This window comes from Pelobates fuscus, chromosome 10 (genome assembly GCF_036172605.1).
Source record: "Pelobates fuscus isolate aPelFus1 chromosome 10, aPelFus1.pri, whole genome shotgun sequence".
Taxonomy (NCBI): domain Eukaryota; kingdom Metazoa; phylum Chordata; class Amphibia; order Anura; family Pelobatidae; genus Pelobates; species Pelobates fuscus.
Window position 1 is genome coordinate 145,674,547 of NC_086326.1, and position 23,651 is coordinate 145,698,197.

Genomic DNA, 23,651 nt, shown 5'->3' on the forward strand with positions numbered 1-23,651 from the left:
GCCATGACCGTCTTCCAAAGATTCTTGGTAGAATTCGACTTGCACGACTTTTCAATTCAAACAATGGTCGCGTTTGCTGCCTTTTGCCACTTTCAACTCAAACTCTCATACAATATGATTAAACTTTACCTGTCTGGTATACAACACCACGTCCTGACCACCATTCCCAACCATTCTCCTTTTCTCAGCACTTACCTGATCAAAAATATATTAAAAAGGCATAAATAAACTTGATCGACATACTATAATCAAACGCTTACCCATGGGATGGGGAGAAATTCCAGGCATTGTCTTATATGCTAGACACACTACCGTTTGAACCTCACACAAATATGGTTATAAAAACCTCCATGCATATAGCATTTTATGGGTTCCTGAAACCTGGGGAATTTACAATCACAAAACAATCAGACAGTCATTTATGTCTCGTTAAAAAGGACTTAAAAAGGGTAAATGACCATTACATCCTATCACTCCGGCATTCAAAGACCAGACAAACAGGCCCTCCAGTTGAGATACCTTTCTACCCGACAAAGAATAACTGGTGCCCGGTTAAAGTCTTAGACACTTACTTAACACAGATTAAAGATAATCCCAGCAACTCTCCGCTTTTTACACTACTAGGCAATCCCCTAACAACTACCAAGTTCATGTTGTACATTCGTACTCTATGCATTAAATTAGGCTGGGACCCTTCATCTCATTCAGGACATTCCTTCAGGATAGTGGCCGCATCAGCCGCATCCAGCACTAACACGCCAGTTCACATAATTAAGAAATTAGGACGTTGGGAATCTGCAATATACAACAGATATATACCACACCCAGAAAAAGAGTTGAGACAAGCATTCAAGAATCTTGTATCATAAAAATGTTAAGAATAAAGTGTGTTTTTTTTGCAATCTCCTTTTGCCCTATTTTTTACAGGCCTACCCCCTACGTCGGTTCTGGCACACCTCACCGACTTTTAACCAAATCTTGTAATATATCAGTCTATAATTAACCGACCACAAATAATATATATATATATATTTAATTTATTTTTACACTTTTTTTTTTTACTTTCCTACCAGCAGGGGGACTGTCTGATATTTCAAACAGTCCCCCTGCTGGCAGATCCATAGCCAGCTATAGGGGGCCATGTGATCGCTCTTTGAGAGCGATCACATGGCCCCCGGGGGCCTCATTTGCCGGAGGGGGGCTGCCTGGGCTGTCAGGCAGCCCCCCAGAAGAGGATCGCGGCGGAGGTGAGTACACCTCTCCAACAGGGGCTTAAAGCCGTTACGACGTACCATGCCGCCGCAACGGCTTTAAAGCCCACTTAAAGCGGGACGGCATGGTACGTCGTAACGGCGTTAAAGGGTTAACTCATGGATGGCATTGTGTCTCAGGGCTCTTTTGATCACTGAAAACAATCTCTGACACCTGTGATAATTAGATTGCCAGGTGAGCCCAATTTAAGGAAAAACTACTAAAGGAAGGTGTTCCACATTATTAAGCAGAGCACCATTTTCATGCAATATGGGGAAGAAAAAGGATCTCTCTGCTGCCGAAAAGAGTGAAATAGTACAATGTCTTGTACATTAGATATTTCACGAAAACGTAAGCGTGATCATCACACTATTAAGAGATTTGAGGCCGATTCAGAGCACAGACGGGTTCGGGCAGATAAAGGCACATTTAGGAAGATTTCTGCCAGATCCATGCATCAAATCAAGAGAGCAGCTGCTAAAATACTATTACATACCATTGCAGCAAACAGATATTTGAAGCTGCTGGTGCCTCTGGAGTCCCACAGACATAAACCTTCTATTCGGCCACCACTAACCAATGCTCACAAACAGAAACAGCTGCATTGGGCAGAAAAATACATGGAGACTAATTTTCAAACCGTCCTTTTCACTGATGAGTGCCGTGCAACCCTGGATGGTCCAGATGGATGGAGTAGTGGATGGTTGGTGGACGGCCACCCTGTTCCAACAAGGCTGCTGTAAGGGTAATATACCCCAACTCGCAGGATTCAGCTCAACAATGACAACACAGAGCAGAGATACGTCTACCGGACCTTAGAATGGCCAGACTCAACGTAAAGGAGAGAAATACAGAGTCAGGAACGATCCGAGGTCAAGAGCACAAAGAGACAGCATAAACTAGGACTAGCCGAGGTCTGGTACACAGTAATCAGCAAGCCGGCAAACAGAACAGATAAGGATCAGGAGATAACGGAGTCAGAAACAAAGCCAAGGTCAAGTACGAAGAAACACAACTGAACACAACAAGCGCTTTAGGGAACTGTAGCAGAAACCACGATAGGGCAAGGTACTAAGGGAAAAAAGTGAGTATAAATACCCTAGCATTTAATTCGATTGGCCCCTGTCATATCCACGCCCCCAAAACGTGAGTGTATGGGGAATGTGGCATGACAGGGGCCAATGGGAGACCGTTTCCAATTTTGGCTCCCACTGTCTCTTTAAGAGCGCGCCCGAGACAAGCGGCACGCTCTTAGAGTCAGGCGGGACACGTGACTGCTTCTCGCGGTCACTGCCCGCCTTTCCAGTATTGCCGTCAGATGAGCCGCGTGCGGCTCGAACAGCAGCAGGACCGCGCGCGGCGCGAACAGAGGACCTCAGCCGGCCCCTGGAGAGGGTAAGTACCACTACAGCTGCAACGTCAGCAAGGCGGTGGTGGAGTCATGTTTTGGGCCGGAATCATGGGAAGAGAGCTGGTCGGCCCCTTTAGGGTCCCCGAAGGTGTAAAGATGACCTCTGTAAAGTATGTGGAGTTTCTGACTGACCACTTTCTTCCCTGGTACGGAAGGAAGAACTATGCTTTCCGTAATAAAATGATCTTCATGCATGACAATGCACCATCTCATGCTGCAAAGAATACCTCTGCATCAATGGCTGCTATGGGGATAAAAGGAGAGAAAGTCATGGTGTGGCCTCCATCCTCCCCTGACCTCAATCCTATTGAGAACCTTTGGAGCATCCTCAAGCAAAAGATCTATGAGGGTGGGAGGCAGTTTACACCCAAGCAGCAACTCTGGGAGGCTATTCTGACATCTTGCAAACAAATTCAAGCAGAAACTGTCCAAAAACTCACAAGTTCAATGGATGCAAGACTTGTGAAGCTGCTATCAAATAAGGGGTCCTATGTTAAAATGTAACGTTATCTGTTAACATGTTTAAAAAGTTAATGTTGTTATAAGTTTGATTGAAATAGCTTTTGATTTCAGTAAATATGCTGCAAACACAACAAATGACAATTTTCAGTTCTTTACAACCTATAAAGTGTTTTGAAACTTACTGTGCATAATAATTTGGAACAGTGCATTGTACATTTTTTATGTTTAAAAAAAATACTGTTATCATTATGAGGTTTGTTCAATAAAATTTGAATTGTATTCTTAATAGTTAACCCCTTAAGGACGCTGGACGGAAATTTTCCATCATTGCAGCACTCCCCTTAAGGACGCTGGATGGAAAATTTCCGTCCAAAATGAAAATTAACCCCCGATTGCCACAATCGCGGGGTTAATCTTCCTGTAGTGTGTCTCCATATCGGAGGCACACTACCATGGGCAGTTTCACTGATTCAGCCCATGTGATCGCTCTGACCGGGAGTCAGAGTGATCACACGTGCTGCAGTGAAACCCGATCTGTTTCCCTGCAGCTCCATGTGAGCTGTGAACAGCAGAGAGACAGATCGGTGCTGATCTGTCTCTGGCTGTAAGAAAGTTAGTTACAAAATCCCACTCCCCTCACCTCTTTCAAATAAACTTTAACCCCTTCCCTGCCCTTTGATCACGGCCTGCAGTGATCAAAATACAGATCACAATAGTTCACTGTGATCTGATTTTTTTTTTCCTTTTAACCCCTGAGGGTTAACTTTTATTTTTTTTTTAATCCTAAGGTGTTAAATGTATTTAATTAATTATTTTAAAATATTTATTTATTTAGCTAAGGTGGGTAGAAGTTATGGGGAAATTGGGGGATTTACGGTTAGGCTAGTTAGGGGTTAAAAGTTAAAAAAACAATAAAAAGTGAAAAAAAACTTTTGAAAAGTTTAAACAAAGTTTTAAAATAGTAAAATTAGTTGTTAAAAGCTAAATAAAACTTTTTAAAAGTTAAAAAAAACTTTTAAAAAGTAAAAAAAATGTTTTAAAAAGGGGGGAAATGCGTATTACCGCTACACTTGGTACAGGCTAACGGAAAAATTATCCCACGCTAAGGTTCAAAATTTGCCATTTGAAATACCCTTGGGCGTCTTCTTTAAGAAATAATATGCCTTTTTGGGGTAATTGGAAAAAGCAGCCTGCTAACATATTTAAAAATAGAATACGGATCCATTAAAACTCTCCATGTAAATTCACACTTAAAAACCTGAACTTATCACATCTCTTTCACAGCACTGTAACTTCACAAAATGTCTGGGTCATACATTGGGCATATTGTTTTACTCAGAAGAGGTAACTGAGCATACTTTGGGGGAATTTATGACAGTGGCACTTATCAAATGTAAGAAATACCCAGCGAAAATGCAACATGTATGTAAAAAAAAATAATTATTTTTTCTCACCACAAAATTTGAAATAAATTGGTGTAAACATGGTGGCAAGTTAAGGTATAATATATGCCTAATAACATACCCTGGAGTGTCTGCTTTCTCAAATGGAAGGCCTTTATGGGGTTATTTGAACAGTCAAATGGCTATAATGCCACAAATTCAGACATATGACCATCTATGAAAATTCCAACTATAGAAACTGAAATAGCATGGTCTCCTATATGGCACTGTAGCTTCACAGAATAGGGGCAAAGGTATACAATGGGGGCATCGTTGTACTCAGCAGATGTAGCTGAACACAACATGGGGTTCTGTACAGGGATAGCACACACTAGGTTTTGCGAAATACACATTACAAAAACCTTGTGATATGTGAATATGCCAAAATAGAGAAAAAAAACACAATTTTACTCCAATATTTAGCAGAGATTGGCGGTGAAATGGCTACGCAAAAAGTGTCAAACTAACCTTAGGTAAATAGCCTGTGATGTCTACTTTATATAAATATATACTTTTGTGTGGCAATTTTGTTTCCTGTAATGGGTATTAAACTTCCAAGACAAACATACCAACTTCTAAAATTGTTTCACATTGAAATTTTATTTTAGACCTTGTAGCTTGTGACCTGTAACTTTCAAAATAAACTGAAATCCTACACATATTATGTACTTTGTAAATCAAGACACATAAATGAATTGATTTTGAATTACTTTTCCTAAGCTGGACATATTATGCACACATTATTATTGCCAAAACGTGGGGGAAAAAGCGTTGGACAGCAGTGGCTTCCTCTGTGGTATCCTCCCATGAAATCCATTCTTGCTTAGTGTTCTACGTATTGTAGATTCGCTAACAGGGATGTTAGCATTTGCCAGTGACTTTTGTAAGTCTTTCGCTGACACCTCATTGAGCAGTCTGCGCTGTGCTCTTGCAGTCATCTTTACAGGACAGCCACTTCTAGGGAGAGTAGCAGCAGTGCTGAACTTTCTCCATTTATACACAATTTGCCTTACCGTGGACTGATGAACAGCAAGGCTTTTGGAGATACTTTTATAACCCTTTCCAGCTTTATGCAAGTCAACAATTCTTAATCGTAGGTCTTCTGAGAGCTCTTTTGTGCGAGGCATCATTCACATCAGGCAATGCTTCTTGTGAAAAGCAAACCCAGAACTGGTGTGTGTTTTTTATAGGGCAGGGCAGCTGTAACCAACACCTCCAATCTCATCTCATTGATTGGACTCTAGTTGGCTGACATCTCACTCCAATTAGCTCTTGGAGATGTTATTAGTCTAGGGGTCCACATACTTTTTCCACCTGCACTGTGAATGTTTACATGGTATGTTCAATAAAAACATGGCAACATTTCATTCTTTGTGTGTTATTAGTTTAAGCAGACTGTGATTGTCTATTGTTGTGACTTAGATGATGATCAGATCACATTTTATGACCAATGTGTGCAGAAATCCATATCATTCCAAAGGGTTCACATAATTTTTCTTGCAACTGTGTATATATATATATATATATATATATATATATATATATATATATATATATATATATATATATATATATATATATATATATATATAAGCCGTCTTCACAGCAACTCGTCATAGCATATAGTGGGTACATATACTGCTCACAGCCACTTTTCATAGAGCATATAGAGGGTACATATACTTTTTTTATTACCACTCTCTACAAGGTTATAAACTTCTTTCTTCATAGTCTTTATCTTTTCCTTGTAACTTACGAGTATAAACTTTACAGAAATAATTTGAAAGTAAAGATGAGTTAATCTTACCTTAAAATACCTCTGAGTCGTGTGGGGTTGGTGACACGGAGTAACTCTTCTGACAAGCATCCCTGCTGTCAGTGGGTAACTGCACAGCTTGGACAAGAAAGGAAACTGGGGTAGGTTTTGCCGGATAGCCCTTAGGGCAAGGGGTAGGGGTTTGTTGATTTAATTAATCCTATTAGATGCTTGTCCACAGGAAAGGAGCAAAACCCACATGTACTGCCACCATATGACAGAAAAATACCCTATTTGGAATACCCTGGGTTGTCTACATTTAAAAATGGTATGCCATGATGGGGTTATTTCACATTCCTGGGCTACCATATGGTCTCAAAAGGCAACAAAGGTCCAGCAAACAAATCTGGCAAACTAGATCGGGCAAGCCCTATATTGACCCTGTAACTTTCCAAAACACCATAAAACCTGTACATGGGGGGTATTGTTATACTCGGGAGACTTTGTTGAACACAAATATGAGTGTTCTAAATCAGTAAAACTTATTCCGATGATGAAATCACCAGTAAAAGTGCAGTTTGTGTGTAAAGAAAAAAAACGAAACAAACTAAGAAAAATGCTAACTTTGGCCAGCGTTTGTGACTAAGTGGCTACTACAAAAGACTGGACATACCCCATTTTTAATACCCTGGGTTGTCTACTTTTACAAATGGTATGCCATGATGGAGTTAATTCGAATTCCTGGGCTGCTATATGGTCTCAAAGGCAACATAAGCCCAGCAAACCAATCTGGCAAATTTAAATGTGCAAACATGGAATAGGAGAAAGCCCTACATTTGACCCCTGTAAGTTTGCAAAAGCCCATAAAATCTGTACATTGGGGGCACTATTGTACTCGGGAGATGTTGCTGAACACATATTGCATTTTTAAACATATATGGTTTGATGGGGGTAAATTATATTGTCCGGCTTCAAAAATTTCCCAAATGGGACATGGGTGCATGATGACTAACTTAAATTTCCAAGTTGGAAAACTGGAATGCGCACCCTCCAAATAAGGTCTTTTAGTCCCCATAGAACACAACACACCTATACATGGGTGGTATCACTGTACTCAGGAGATGTTGCTGAACACATATTGGGGTGTTCTTTGGCAGAAACCCTTAAAGTTCTCAGTACATATATTCTTAAATTCCTATGTGTCTCAAAAAAAATCTCCAATTATTATTTTTATTTTTTTATTTGGCATAGATTGTGGTAAAATGGCTGCATGAGAAGATTCAAAATACCCCAGGTTTAATACCTTAGGTTGTCTTCTTTTAAAAAATATATACATGTGAAGGGTTATTTGGGGATTCCTGACAGATAGTGTTACAATAGAACGCGTTAATTTTGAAAAAAAATTGGTTTGGAAATAGCAAAGTGCTACTTCTCCTTATAGCCCTATAACTTTCCAAAAAAAGCTAAGAACATGTTAGAAAAATGTTCTGATTCTATTACACCCAAATTCAGTAGGCCTATCCACAGAAGAATAGGTAAATTTATAGTCATTTATACTTAGGGCTACCTTCCTATTCGATTTTAATCCATGAATAAGGGGTACTTAAGCTAAGAACATGCTAACATTGGGCATTTCTAAACTCAGGACACATTTTAGAAACTATTTAGCACGGGTATTTTTTGGCAGTTGTAGATGCGTAACAGATTTTGGGGGTCAAAGTACGAAAAAGTGTGGTTTTTTTTTTCAATTTTTTCATCATATTTTATAATTTTTTTATAGTAAATTATATGAAATGATGAAAATAATGGTAACTTTAGAAAGACCATTTAATGGCGAGAAAAACAGTATACAATATGTGTGGGTACAGTAAATGAGTAAGAGGAAAATTACAGCTAAACACAAACAGCACAGAAATGTAAAAACAGCCTTGGTCCCAACGGCAAGAATTTTGAAAAACAGCCTGGTCACTAAGGGGTTAAAGGTAGATAGCGCTCCATTGATTTTTATTGAAATAACAATAGAAAGTGTCTGCTGACTGCAGCTTTATACCATACAATACATCATATAACAGGGAGCCTGAGAGAGCCTTTTTGGGAGAAAGGAAAGTGTAACCGCGGCTGGTTCCCTATTTACCACTATAACGTCTTAAAGCATAGAACTTGGCAGGGCTAACCATACAGATATCTTAGCCATAATTTTATATAGTTAGTAACGAGATCCTCTATTTAACATATATAAATAATTGAGAATACAATATAAAATAAGGATTGGCTTGGAAGCAATAAAGTTTTGCCTTTTAGATATTTATTAAATATAAATATAGACATATAAAATCCATTATAGCAGAGTTTATAAGATTAAACTAAATGCTTGAAAATATCATTAAAGGGACACTATAGTTTACATATAAAAACAAGAAAGACAGGTCCCCCAGCCTTCCTTCTTGCTTTTATATGAACTTTATTTAAAACTAATTTTCGAGGCTTTTATATAATAAAAACTAACCTCCGTTCCAGCGCCGAGCTCCCAGCCATGCCGCGCCCCCTTTTTTGCCAAAATGACGAAATCGCGGGGCTCAGACGCGTCTCTCAAAGAAGCGTCACCGCGATCTGGTGCGCATGCATTGGATGCCGCCCTACGAATAAACTCAGCGCCTCTACCACGCATGTGCGCGTTCGCAAGCTGAGCCGTCTGACTGACAGCTCAGCTCGCTTTCTATACCCGCCCCCCTCCTCAGCCAAACTGTGTATTTGCATAGAAACACTATATATAAAGATCTCTCTATATATAGTGTTTCTATGCAGACACACAAGTAGTAAAAAAATTTAAGACATACACACACTCTCCTTCCAATCCCAATCCATATCCATCCACTCCCATCATCCATATCCATCCCCAAATCCATATTCACCTTCAGCTCCCTGGGATACACACTGCCGCTGGGGAGGAAGGACGGCACCTTCAGCTCCCTGGGACACACACTGCCGCTGGGGATGAAGGACGGCACCTTCAGCTCCCTGGGATATACACTGCCGCTGGGGAGGAAGGACGGCACCTTCAGCTCCCTGTAACTCCTTTTTGGCCAAATCTGCTAGGAATTGCAGGTACTCTCCTACTAGTGTCCTGGCGAGCTGCACGTCCCTTTCCATGGGGTTGGGTCCATAGACAGACAGCACCGCATTAACCTCTCTGTCAAACTCCTCCTGAGTGTAGCCAGGCGCCATGCTTGCTCTGCTGAAATTGGTTCCTTTTGTAGATAGGGTCGCTGTACGGGTACCAACGTTGCCCTCAATTTGTAAATCTAGGGAATGGTGTTACCTTGTAGCTGTCCTTCTGGGCTGTGGGAATGATCCCGCCGCTTGCCACCAATTGTAACGGACCGTTTTGCTCACCAGAGGTTAAATAACCGTTTAGGCGATATTCCCCTTTCCAGATGCACAGGCAGCAACTGTAAGCACCCATCTCCCGAACTGCAAACTACACGAATCCTGGAAACAGCTTAACAGGAAAAACCATACGAAAGGTTTACACTCCTGGCAGTCAGCATACAATCCAATTCCCCAATAACGAGACGACACTTCGTTTTGAGGGTTAAGCAGAATCTGGCTGTACTGGCACATATAGTCTCTTTTATTCCCAATCCACAAACATAGTACAGCCCACAGGGTTTTACAGAACAACCAATCAATCCGTACAATGCACACAGACACTCCCACACAAATTCCTCCCCTCTGCCTGTGATATGATTACTGAACACAATGGGTAATCTCATTATCACAGGAAGAGGAATACAGTTTTTACACATTACTTATTACATAACTTTGAAAGTATGCATCGCATTCACATAAAACTTACATTTTCCGAATCAGCATACTCCAAATACAAATATGTCAAAATCATCCAAATTGGTCCATTGGTTCAAAAGATAGATCGAAGTCCTTTGTGACCAAATGAAGCATGGCTTTTCTGCCCAAAACCAGTTCCACAGAGTCTTCTATCCTGGAGATAATTGAGAAGTAATCCAATTATCTCCAAGGACAGAGGCAAAACTCCATTAAGCACATGGCTGTAAAAAGACAGTAAAATACAATAAAATACACACGGTTACATTTATTACATAAAATACAGACATTCTACCTATCCCCAGATAGCTTAGATCTGAGCGCACATTATTACCGGATGGCGCTCAGATCACATACATACAGTTCAATCGCCATGGAGACAAAGTCTTTCATACAGTCTTTAAGTATACGGCTGGGCTCCATGGCATAGCTATCTGGGGTAGCATGGCTTTAACAGTCCGCAGAAAGGTACAAACCAGCCTTTCTGCAGGGAAAAAGAACAAGGGCCATAGTCTAAAGGCAAGAGGGGGGCCAGAAGCCCCCTCCAAGGACACATGGCGAGGTCGGTTTCGCCACACATATACATATTGCACTAGTGGATATTCCAATTGTTGTCTTCACAAATTCGAGACACAGATAAAGTCTGCCACCACTGAAGCTGAAAATATATCCAGTGATGGGGATTGTACCGTCTACGCCCTACACAGCAGAGCTCTTTGTAGCTCTATAAATTGTGAGTTTTTGCTATAGCACTCTACTTCACTGTGTTAAAGACATACTGAACTATTATTGTGTCTTTTTCCTTTTTCTATGAGATACCATGCACTGTATATCAACTGAAGACTTCATAGACTTATCAAAAAAGTATGTACATATGATTTATATTTGACTTCATTTTTGTACATTACTGTGCTTTAAGGCGCGGTTATTTGTTTTATGTATTTGTACACTGGGAGAATGAGACATATAGGGACCATTGAAGGTATGAGAAACATACACACACTAGGGGTATGAGACACATGAGAAAACTGGGGGGCTGTATCATGCATAGACATGCTTGCCTAACCGGTTTATTATAAAAATGAGGCTGCCTATGCAAGAGTATACCTCAGTACTCCAACTACTGCATTAGTGACATATGTACTATTGCTGTGACTCCTTTATTTATGCATTGTATTCCACTATTATAGAACAAACTGAAATCAACAAAACAAAATTAATAAGTGAGAACAAAAGCAATAAATGAATAATCACAATGCCTCAAAAGAAAGATTGGCAAAAATACAATAAAAAAAAATATATATACGTTTAGTGATTTTATTCTCACTTATTAATTTCTCTTGATTTTTTTTTTGTATATTGTATATACTCGAGTATAAGCAGAGTTTTTCGGCACATTTTTTGTGATGAAAAAGCCCCCCTCGACTTATACTCGAGTCAGTGTGTCTGTATTATGGCAACTTACATTGCCATAATACTGATCAGGACCGCCGGGCTCATTATAAGCCCGGTGGTCCTGTTGGGGGCCAAAGCAAGCTGTTACTTACCTTTGTAGCAGCTCCGGTCAGCTCACAGTGTAAGTCTTGCGACACCCGCGGCCGTCAGAGGGTTTCCACGGCTTACCGTGGCAACGCTCCGCGCGGCACGCATACCGTAAGACTTACACTGTGAGTTGAACAGGGGAATGGTAAGTAACAGCTTGCTGCCAGCCCCCCTGCACAAGCCCATGCCACTGGACCACCAGGGAATGTTACAGCCCCCCTCCCTGGCCAGGTATCAAGCAGGGAGGGGGGACTAAAAAAAAATACCAAATAATAAACATATTCAAATAAAAAAAAAAAAAAATGCCCTCCCCCCACCCAGTTTACACACACTACACAAACACACACTCTGCATTACATACACACACTGCATTCACACAAACTATATACACACACACACTCTGCATTCATTACATACACACACTACACAAACACACACTGCATTCATTATATTTACACTGTAAATAAATATTCAATTAATGTAATTTTATTGGGATCTAATTTTATTTAGAAATTTACCAGTAGCTGCTGCATTTCCCACCCTAGGCTTATACTCACGTCAATACGTTTTCCCAGTTATTTGTGGTAAAATTAGGAGCCTCGGCTTTTATTCGGGTCAACTTATACTCAAGTATATACGGTAATTAATAAATCATATAAAAAAAAATTTAATTCAAATATAATTTTTATGTGGAATAATCCATTAAACTTTCTATGTGACTCTTGAATATTTCTAAATTTTACCATGAGGCTCTTACAGGTATGAAGTTTGGCCACCCCTGGTATTTTGTTTTACCCCCTGCTCTTCTGAAGGCAAATTTATAGGTGGACGGGCACACGGCGCAGTAGTGCAGGGTAGAATTCAATGGCTCTTATTTCCAAATAATGTATTAATTGGAGTGTTTCATTGAACAATGAAACATTTCAGACATTCTTAACAAGAAAATGGTTTCTCTCCTGTGTGAATCCTCATATGTGTCTTTAGCTCTGCCTTTTGAGTGAAGCGTTTCCCACATTCAGAACATGAAAATGGTTTCTCTCCTGTGTGAATCCTTTGATGTTTGTTAAGAGCGGAAGAGTCACTGAAACATTTCCCACATTCAGAACATGAATATGATTTCTCTCCTGTGTGAGACCTTTGATGTGTCTTAAGAGCTGACAAGTGAGCAAAACATTTCCCACATTCAGAACATGAATATGATTTCTCTCCTGTGTGAGTCCTTTGATGTCTCTTAAGAGTTGACAAGTGAGCAAAACATTTCCCACATTCAGAACATGAATATGGTTTCTCTCCTGTGTGAATCCTTTGATGTCTGTTAAGAGCGGAAGAGTCACTGAAACATTTCCCACATTCAGAACATGAATATGATTTCTCTCCTGTGTGAGACCTTTGATGTGTCTTAAGAGCTGACAAGTGAGCAAAACATTTCCCACATTCAGAACATGAATATGATTTCTCTCCTGTGTGAGTCCTTTGATGTCTCTTAAGAGTTGACAAGTGAGCAAAACATTTCCCACATTCAGAACATGAATATGGTTTCTCTCCTGTGTGAATCCTTTGATGTCTGTTAAGAGCGGAAGAGTCACTGAAACTTTTTCCACATTCTGCACATGAAAATAATTTCTCTCCTGTGTGAATCCTGTGATGTGACTTAAGATGTACCATTTGAGAAAAACATTTCCCACATTCAGAACATGAATATGATTTCTCTCCGGTGTGAATCCTTTGATGTCTCTTAAGAGTTGACAAGCGAGCAAAACATTTCCCACATTCAGAACATGAATATGATTTGTCTCCGGTGTGAATCTTTAGATGAAACTTAAGACTATAAGAGCGACTGAAACTTTTTCCGCATTCTGAACAGGAAAACGATTTATCTCCCGTGTGAATCTTCATAAGTTTATTGTGATTTGATGTTTCTTCTCCTGTATGAATCCTTACATGTTTCTTCATATCTGAAGTTTCAGTGAAGACTTTTCTACATTCAAAAGAGTTTTGTATTTCAGTATGACAAGTGGGGGTGAGAAGGTCTAAGGTGGTGAAATGTCCATCCTCATATGATGCTGATTCCTCCTTAATAAGAGTGGATGGATATTCTGTCTGTGTATGTTCTGTGGGTGCATAAATGTCTATGTCTCCGGGAATTTCTTCTTTGTTTGATACGGATTCATTATTTGATGTATAGTCCATCTGTTTATCTCCTGTGGGTGTATAAACCTTGATACTGGAGAGAGTGCCGATTTCACATGAGGCTGATTCTACCTTAATAAGGTCAGGTGGATATTCTGTCTGTCTATGGTCTGTGCCTGTATAAATATCAGTGTTTATAGGAATTTGTTTTTCATTTGATGCAGATTCACATTTTGTTGTATAGTTCATTTGTGCATCTCCCTTGGTTGTGCAAATGGAAGCTTCAACAAGATTTCCATCTTGCCATGGGACCGATTCCTCCTTAATATGAGTAGATGGATCTTCAGTCTGTATATGTTCTATGGGGGTATTACTGTCTCGGAGATTTACTTCCTCGGATTCTGTAGTTTCACGACTCAAAGATTTACTGCTTGGTGTACTGACTGCCACACAGTTTATTTTTCGATTACTTGTGATTTCGTTATCTTTGATTACATAATCCGGAGAAGAAACTGAAGTGTACAATCCACTGATTTCATTTCTGTTTATGGGACCATCTACTGGAAAGAAAACACTTAAAATTAGAACATTTTCTTAATTGCAGTAGACTTACCAGGCTAGCTATAGATGACTCAGGTGGTTACTTAAGCAGTGATCTCTTTTCCTGTTTTGTTTTATAAATGTTATTTTAATGAGACAATATAATGCATCACAATGGCATTGTGAATGAAAAGCAGGTACAATAACATGCAATAAGGACATTACGCATGTGTAACGTAACTTTCTAATCTAAGACTGGATATATAGAAAAGGGAACTGCATCGGGGGTCTCTACACTGGAAAAAGGAGAACTTTTTTTTTCCTAACAATTTTTATTGCAGGTGGGGTGCCGTACAATTTAAATATGATCTAGGGCATCCATGACGGAATACATAGGACATCCATGATGGAATAATTCCGTCATAAATGGTTAAGGAATAATAAAGTTGTCATTGTTATCCCAGGTCCTGTTTCTGTAACGTATTGTTAAGTTATGCAATGTTTTGCTCTCCACTTGTGTTTTACTATATCAACTGATGGACTTATATAAACTGAAGACATGCATAGCCCTGGATCATGCAGATGCACAGGTTAGATATGTAACGGAATTCTCCGATACATTGGTACTTGGAGAGGTCAGCCTTCTTCCCACAGACTAGAGGCCTGGTCTGGAATGGGGTTCTTCTTTGGGGAGGCAGGTACATGGGGGCCATTTGGGCTACTTCCTCCCTGGTTTGTGTTTTCAAGTAAGGACATCCTCGTTTTAAAAGGTGATTCTTTCAGACTCTCCATTGCCCTCTGTTGGTGGAAACTGGGAAATGAAATGATTGTAGAATTACAATATGCAAATAGGAAAGTGCAAAAAAAAATTTTTGTCCCCCTCCTCCCCCCCAGTAATTTGGAAATTTGTAATTGTTATATATTTGAGAAATTATGTTGTTTGTTCTTCACTTTATGTATGTTTATATGTTTATGGTTGTCATCACATGTTTAAGGACCAATTCCAGTAGGCTATTCCTAGTTCAAAATAAATTATTGTATGTTCGTTCCAAAAGGAAGAGAGTGTCCCATGTGGATTTTTAGGGATTCCAGTAACAGAGTCTTCGGACCTGTTGGCTGGCTGCACGATCCCTCTAGCCTGGGACAAGTCAAAAAGAGAACTAGACCTGAGGACCGCAAGTATCTTTGTAAAGTCAGGAGCAATCACTATAAGCAGAGCTGTTGATACCGGCTTGTGGAACTAAAGAAGCAGAGGGGACAATACCTGCCTGGAAGAAGAGAGCTGCAGTCTGGTTGTGTGGAAGAGAGCTCAATCAAGCTTCAGCAACAGGGGCTGAAACGTTCCAGGCAGCAAGGAAGTGAACCTGGCAAAGGTATTGGTCAGATTAGGGGAGCTCCAGCTCAAGATACATTTTCAGCAGAACCCCAGTTTGAAGTGTGATAGAATTTATCTTGATTCCAAGCCTCAAGCTTATAGGTGTCATATAATGATATCCTGTATTAAAATTGGCTAATTTGGACTGAGGAAATGCTTGATGCTTAACATGACACTTAAGACCAGATATGTCTAGTTCCGGGAGCAGAGAGCCCCCACCTGAGATGTCTCTTCTCTAATCTTTTGTCTCTTTCTTACCTTGGAACTTATTTGTTATGTGTACATGACGTTCATCCCTATGTCTTATCTGTACTCCCTTCCTATTACTGTTCTATGAGTATTTGCACATAAGCACTTAATTTTTAATGTATAAAACCAAGCTGATGAATAAAACGGCAGAGGCTTATTTTGAATACCAACAGGTGCCTGGTGTCTAATTCTCGCTTCTCCAAGTGCACTTGTAATAATAATTTGGGCTTCCTGTGAAAATAACAAAGATCATTATTTGGATCCACAACAAAGGTATGAAGGAAGGTACATGACAAGAAGGTACATGACCCTATTTGTATGTTACATTTTATGTTTTTATAGGGTCACAACCTTTCATGTACCTTCGTGCTTCAAACTGGGTTTCTGCTTTAAATATATCTAACCTGTGCGTCTGCATGATCCAGGGCTATGCTTTAGTCTTCCCACTGTTTATTTTCTATAACTTTGCAGCCTGTAAATACTTTTGTGAATTAATGTAATTATATTAAATGAATGATTTATGATATAAAATAAAGCATAATGAGGTTAATGCTTTAGAGGCACCACTAGGGGCAGAGTGTAGGCCATTCTACGGTTTCCTTAAGCCATGTGCTTCTGGCAGTGACGTCACAGGCCAGCCTACTTTAGGAATACAATGAATAAAAACCAGATGTAGGAGGGATTCAGTCTCTCTTTTGCTCTCCCCATGACTGCCTAAGAATGTAGTAGCGGAATGTTTAGCCCCAGCCCCACAGGCCGGAGCCTGTGTAAGTTTGTTCAGGTTCTGTATTGTGCACACAATGTTATAGTGAATGCACTACTGTCATGGGCTAGTTTGGGGAGGCATGCAGTTTCAGAAAAATAGGGTGCTAGCAGGGAAAAACCTGTTTCCCCCACCAGGTATATATGACATAAAGTAATATCCAAGCACACCAATAGTTAGTGCAGAAAAAGGATTTTAATGCTGTTATATGCTTGATAACAAAGTGCAAAACATAGACACAAGAAAGTATCAATAGACATGTTTTGCATTGTACCATATTAATCCATTGTTACATCTAGCATTATAGCCTTTTGTAAGCAATTTGTTGTTTTGTATAATTATTGTAGTAAATTGATATCCTCTAAGTCACGGCCCCAATATTTAACGTTAGCACTTCATGTGGATTATTTCTGCATTTCACTCAGGGGTTCACTAGCTCTGTCTAGCTATCCCTGGGGTTATCTGAATACACTTCCCTTCCGGCTATCTCTGCCCTATTTCTCTAACCATTTTAGCAATATTTAGTGAATCAGACACTATTCAGGTGTTGCGCATAATTTTATGCAATTAGTTGCATGATCACTTCCTGTTTTACACCCTATATAATTTGCTTTATGTTTATGTATGGCTGTCTTGAAAAAAAGTCCATGAGGGACTGAAACGTTGTCCTTAACGTGTGCCACTGTTACACAATTAATGACACCTTTTCACAATAAAAGAATATTGATTGCACACATTAGTTCAGTATTGAGTGCACTTTTCTGGGAAAGTATATATATTCCTCCTTTCACAACAACTCCTGGCGTAAATGCTGACGTACCCACCAATAGTCCATCAGAGAATATGCAGCCGTTACTGCAGAATAATATTTTAGGTGAGTGTGGCAAAACCAACTTCGCCACTGTGAACTGGAGAAGCCTGGTTGCCCACCTGCTGCCTTTGGACTATGGACCAGACTTCATGGGAATGTGATACCCCAGATAGCTATACCATGGAGCCTATTCATATAATGAAAGACTATGGGAAAGACTTTAGCTCCATGGCAATTGTACTGTGTGAATAGGATCTGCGCGCTATTCGGTAGTTTTGTGCGCTCAGATCCCAGCTATCTGGGGATATGTGAAATGTCTGTGGGTTATGGATAAAAAGTAACTTTCTGTATTTTAAAGTGTTTTATGTCTTTCTGTAACCATGTGGTTAATGGAGTCTGTCTCTGTGCTGGGAGGTAATTGGATTACTTCTCCAGCACAGAGAAGGAAGCTGGAAAGCTAGGGGTTTTAAAAGATACTTTACTAACTTTTGAACCCCTGGTCTGATCCATGCCATTTTTTAATATGTTGTTCCCCTGAATGGATTGATTGTGGATATGTATTTTTATGTGAATGTGATGTATGGTTTTAAAGTTATGAAAGTTGTGTAAAAGTATATTTTAAACTGTATGCATAATGGGATTATGTGTCACACTAAGGGGAGGGGATGTGTGGGAGGTAACATCTATGTCATTGGTTCTTTTATGCCTCCCCCTGGGTGTGGCCTGTATGTGTGAGTTGGAAATAAAAGCCAGGCTGGATGAGCCAGTCCTGAGTTCCTGTTTAACCCTCAAAATGAAGTGTCGTCTCGTTCTTGGGGGGAATTGGATTGTAAGCTGACTGCCAAGAGTGTAAGCGGATTGTATGCTTTTCTTGTTCAGCTGTTCCAGTTCGGAGTGTTATCTTGTATCCAGTTCGGGAGTTTGGTGTTCTGCAGTAGCTGTGCTTGTCTCTCAAAAAGGGGATTATCGCCTAAACGGAGTTTATTCCCTTTTATGCTGAAACGGTCCGTTACAGTGAGACTGTCAACCAGACAATCGATTAGACGGAGCAATATCTCAGCCAATATCCAGAGTGTTTTATAACCAGAAAAGAGACATGGTATCCCACCAGGTGTCCCTGAATTAAAACAATTCTGCCCATTTATAATTCGAATGAGGATTATAAAGAAGACGAATATTAGTCAATAAAATCCTATATGCAATACCCTAATTAATCCAATGGAGAGTCCTAATTAATCCATAACAATGAAACGACCCAGATAGGAAATGCTGCTATAGTTTATGGACTTCAATGACAACACTAAGTGCCTGTAGGAAGGTCATCCGCAGTATGATATTTAAAAAGGAACACTATAGCATTAGGTATACAAACCTAACGATAAAGTGCCCCCGTTTTTGGTATATATAGGTCTCCCCCTTTTTCCAATAAATGTAATAAAATAAAGCTTTTCTCCAGCGATTAAACTACCTCTGCGCTGCACTAGAAGAAATAGGGGAAGGCTTAACCCATTCACAAACATAGCAGTTTCTCTGAAACTGCTATGTTTATGAAAAAATGGGTTAACCCTAGAAGGACCTGGCAGGGCCGGACTGGGAATTAAAAGCAGCCCTGGAAAAAAATTATTTACCAGCCCCATAATGCGTCGCGCCAGCATAGTGTGCAGATACAGAGTTAGAAAAGATAACTTAAAATTAAAATTATTACTCCAACGTGAAAAAAAGCACATATAGGCTTAAAAAAAAAAGAGTGCAGATTTATTTTAAGCAGACGTGCCTTTGCATATAGCCAATGTTTCAGTCCAACTACCATGACATATTAAGGAAAGCTTGGTAATGGGACTGAAATGGTGAATGTATGTAGGGCACAACTGTAAAAAATGACGTTATCTTGTTTATTTTGAGGTCCTGTGGGTGCACTCTTCACTTTAAATATGTTATTGTGCTGGATTATGCACCTAGCAACAAGACTGGGCCAATATCTGCTTATTACATATTGTACATATCAATGAAATTTCTTAGTGTATTATGCATATATAAATGTACATTAATATATGTGTAAATATAATAGGCATAATTATATATATATATACACACATTGCACCCCTCACACATTGCACCACTGCTCCTATACCCTACTACAGCCCCATATCCCAGCAGACCCCAGGTAAGTTGTCAAACTGTACTTAAACGGTTTGACTACTTACTCTGGGAGCGGGTCCCGGCACTCCTGGCACCATACCCACTACACAGAGCAGTAGTGGTTATTGTGCATGGATTATTTCTTTAAATAAATAATCTATAGGTGCCCCTCCTGAGATCAGGCTCTGGATCCGCCACTGATTTATATTATAAATATATATATATTATAAATATATATATTATATATTATAAATATATAATATAATATAATATATATATTATATATTATATATTAAATATATAATATATATAATATATATTATATATTATACTATAAATCAGTGGCAGATCCAGAGCCTGATCTCAGGAGGGGCACCTATAGATTATTTAAAGAAATAATCCATGCACAATAACCACTACTGCTCTGTGTAGTGGGTATGGTGCCAGGAGTGCCGGGACCCGCTCCCAGAGTAAGTAGTCAAACCGTTTAAGTACAGTTTGACAACTTACCTGGGGTCTGCTGGGATATGGGGCTGTAGTAGGGTATAGGAGCAGTGGTGCAATGTGTGAGGGGTGCAATGTGTGTGAAAGGTTCAGTGTGTAGGGTGCGTGGGGCAATGTGTGTATGGGTGGCTGTGTGTGTAGGGGAATGTGTGTATGGGGGTCTGTGTGTGTGTATGGGGGGGCAGTGTGTGAATGTGTATGGTGTGTGTGGGCAGTGTTTGTATGGGGCTAGAGTTCACTCTCACCACTTGGACCACCAGGAATCCCTGGTGGTCGCAGTGGTGAGAGTGAACTCTAGCCCGTAGCTCCAGGGCTAGAGTTTCCCTGTGGCACTCTCCCTCCCCCTCTGTCTCTCTCTATTTACGCCTCTTTCTCCCCTTGTGTCTCACTCTCCCCCCTCTGTCTCTTTCTCCCTCCTTTCCCTGTGGCACTCTCCCTCCCCCTCTGTCTCTCTCTATTCGCCCCTCTCTCCCCCCTTGTGTCTCACTCTCCCCCCTCTCCCTGTGGCACTCTCCCCCCCTCTGTCTCTCTCTCTATTCACCCCCCCTGTCTCTCTCTCTCTCTCTATTCACCCCCCCACTGTCTCTCTCTATTCACCCCCCCACTGTCTCTCTCTATTCACCCCCCCACTGTCTCTCTCTCTATTCACCCCCTCTGTCTCTCTCTCTATTCACCCCCCCCTGTCTCTCTCTCTATTCACCCCCCCTGTCTCTCTCTCTCTATTCCCCCCCCTCTGTCACTCTCTCTCTATTCACCCCCTCTGCCTCTCTCTCTCTCCACCTACCTCTGTCTCTCTCTCTATTCACCCCACCTCTGTCTCGCTCTCTCTTTTCACCCCCCCCGTCTCTCTTTTCACCCCCCCCCCCTCTGTCTCTCTTTTCACCCCCCCTCTGTCTCTCTTTTCACCCCCCCCTCTATCTCTCTTTTCAACCCCCCCTCTGTCTCTCTTTTCATCCCCCCCCTTGTCTCTCTTTTCACCCCCCCCCCTTGTCTCTCTTTTCACCCCCCCCCCCCTTTGTCTCTCTCTCTATTCACCCCCCCCCACCCACCTGAGAGGAGTCAGGGGGCCGGCCGCATTGCACGCTGCAGCCTCGCCGGTCCGGCAGCACTGTTAACGCTGAGGGCTGAAGGAGGAGGGAGGAGCATATCTCTACCATGCTCCCTCGCGGTTCCCACAATCCCCAGCACGGATGCTGCTGGGGATTGTGGGAACCGCGAGGGAGCATGGTAGAGAGACATGCTCCTCCCTCAGCCCTCAGCATTAGGTGTGCCGCCGGACCGGTGAGGCTGCAGCGTGCAATGCGGCCGCCTGCCTGCCGGCCGGCCGGCCGGCCCCCTCAAAGTGTGTGCCACCGGACCGGCCACCCGGTGGCACATATTGCCAGAGCAGCCCCCAGGAGCCGCGGCCCACCGGGAAATTTCCCGGTATCCCGGTGGGCCAGTCCGGCCCTGGGACCTGGCACCCAGACCACTTCATTAAGCTGAAGTGGTCTGGGTGCCTAGAGTGGTCCTTTAACTTTATTCCTGAATATGTGGAACCACACAATAGTAGTAAGTGATTAATTGAGTATCCAATAGCTATGTTTAACTAGGATGGCAGACAAGTGTTTTAAATCCACTAATTGTATTTGTAATTGGATCACCAGTTATTTGCACTTGACGTTGTGATTTTTTTCACTGGTTTTATTTGGATGTGATTATATAAATATGAACTACTCACTTGTTATTTAGACTTGACAAAGGCACATAAGAGTGCTGAGACACGGTCTGTTTTGGGCTCCTTCAATAAAGACTGCCTTATGAGAAAACCATGGGTGGGCCCAGACATTGTATACTTTGTTCGTATTCAGTGTCCTGTTGCTGTTGTGTTATTTGTTTTGAGCGCTTTGCCTTTCTACACCTCTCTGGTTGTCCTTTCAGCCATTTTTCCCTACTTTAAAAAAAAAAATAAAAATTTTAACTTTCTTTTCTGCCTTGTCACCTGGTGTTATGGAACACCCCCTCCCGCGGGGCTGCCCCCACCCTCAGGGACCCCCTCCCGCCGGGCTCTGGAGAGAGGAAGGGGTTAAACTTACCTCTTTTTCCAGCGCCGGGTGGGGAGCTTTCCTCCTCCTCTCCTTCTTCCTTGCGACGTCATCGGCTGAATGCGCATGCTCGGCAGGAGCCGCGCGCGCATTCAGCCTGTCGCATAGGAAAGCATTTACAATGTTTCCCTATGGACGCTTGCGTGCTCTCACTGTGATTTTCACAGTGAGAATCACGCAAGCGTCTCTAGCGGCTGTCAATGAGACAGCCACTAGAGGTTTTGGAGGCTGGATTAACCCTCAGTATAAACATAGCAGTTTCTCTGAAACTGCTATGTTTATAAAAAAAAAGGGTTAATCCTAGAGGGACCTGGCACCCAGACCACCTAATTAAGCTGAAGTGGTTTGGGTGCCTAGAGTGGTCCTTTAAGGCGTACCTACAGAAATAATAACGGACCACCTCCTTTGTTCCAGACCCACATCAATCCAAATGGAAACATTTGGTTCTATCTTCTTTTTTGTACCTGCCACAGAAATAATAATTGCATCTACAAATTTGTTATTATTTTCCCATTCCATAGACATGTTGCACGTCCCACCCACGATCCAATAGGATGGACATCACAATTCCTTTCCCTAGGGTCAATTTAGGCCACCCATGTTTGGACTTGGTTAGAAGATGACGCTTGTCACATTCCAAATATAACAAAAATGAGGCTTTATTATTATTCTTTGGGGGTAAATATGAATGTTTTTGTAATTCCTTTGGATATGATACTGGAACAAAGCTGATGGCATTTACATATCAAAGAGATTTACTCATCACTTACAATGTACATGCCAAATGGATGAAGAGACATTCAGACTTTTTCCAAGTGTAGAACCTCACACCTTACAGAGCCTTGATTACTTCACATCCCTATAGTAAAATCATTTTCACATTGCTATGCCATTCACACTACCCCTTTTGTCATCTGACATCTGTGGGGGTCCCAGCTTCAAAAGATGTAACTCCCCTTTTGACCTCAGCAATACCATCTCTGTAATTTGTGCCATTTACTACACAAATGACATCACAGGATAATATTCCATAGTGTAATAATAAAGTATGCACCCTTGCTGTGACAGGGTGTTTTTATATTTTGTGTTGGGCTCTCTGTTCCTGGGAGATAATTAGCTTACATGTCTTTAACGCAATTATCTCTCAGCCCCAGAGATTCGCGGGAGGGGATTGTGTTTAATACAATGGAGACCCCTGCTGGGGTCTGTGCATAAAAGGCTGAGTTTGGCCCATTAAAAAACAGTTGACTCCCAGAACTATGTGTCGTCTAGTTGCTGGGGGGAAAGGGTCTTTATTAATACAATGCTTCTTTCAGCTTCGAGGAAGGAATAGCGGAGATACCTAGTCG

At 41.1% G+C, this 23,651-nt stretch overlaps 1 pseudogene; it reads right to left on the reverse strand.

The window, feature by feature from the left end:
- Positions 1-12,451: 12,451 nt before the first annotated feature.
- Positions 12,452-23,651, reverse strand: part of LOC134575205 (gastrula zinc finger protein XlCGF26.1-like) — a 100,237-nt pseudogene continuing 89,037 nt past the window's right edge.